Source organism: Cynoglossus semilaevis, chromosome 14, assembly GCF_000523025.1.
Source record: "Cynoglossus semilaevis isolate Cse_v1.0 chromosome 14, Cse_v1.0, whole genome shotgun sequence".
Taxonomy (NCBI): Eukaryota; Metazoa; Chordata; class Actinopteri; order Pleuronectiformes; family Cynoglossidae; genus Cynoglossus; species Cynoglossus semilaevis.
The window spans coordinates 22,335,180-22,335,996 of NC_024320.1; positions in this window are offsets into that span (position 1 = coordinate 22,335,180).

Sequence of the window (817 nt, forward strand, 5' to 3'; positions counted from 1 at the left end):
AACACATTTTTTCATGACGACACTGGAAGAGTTCCTACGAGAACAGGAATTTGCCGCGGGATTAAGGAAGAACCAGCAGCGAAACAAATCGGAACAGCACGCCGTGAGAAAGAGCTGTTTCTCCGGCGAGTCTCCACCGCTCAATGACCCTCTTCTCTCTCTCTCTCTCTCTCTCTTACACACACACACACCCACTCTCTCTCTCTCTCTCTCTGTGTCCACAGACTCTGTCCAGACCGGTCCATCTCTGTGGACAGATTCTCAGAAACACCGACTCTGAACTCACTCAAACTGGCGTTTTTACATCAACGTCCCCCCTTTTTTTTTCTTCTTCTTCTTTTTTTTTCAGCGTCCAAACACCTTTTTATAAAGTCTCAACTCTGTCCACCTCCACCCGACCTGTCAAGGCCACGCCCCCGCTGACACGCAATTGGTCCGAAAGCGTCAAAGAGCCAATCAGGAGCGGCGCAGCCGCGGCTGGTAACACGCAGTAACATCCACAGCAGTATGAAGCCCTATGGGCCACAGAGGCGCTAGGAAAATCACGGAGCTGGGACCTTACCACCTATCTCTCTCTCTCTCTCTCTCTCTCTCTCTCTCTCCGCCTTTCTTCCTCCCTCTATCACTCTCTCTCTCTGTCAGCGGACTCACTTTTCTCCCTGCACACGTCCTCCTCCTCTGAAATGTATGTGTGCGCGCGAAGGAAAGCGCAGGACGAAAGTGTGAGTGTGCGTGTGAGGGTGCAAGTCCGGAGCGAGTAGAGGCAGGGGGATTATTCGGCGCAATCGAAATATTTCAACACGTCGCCCCGGCTGCA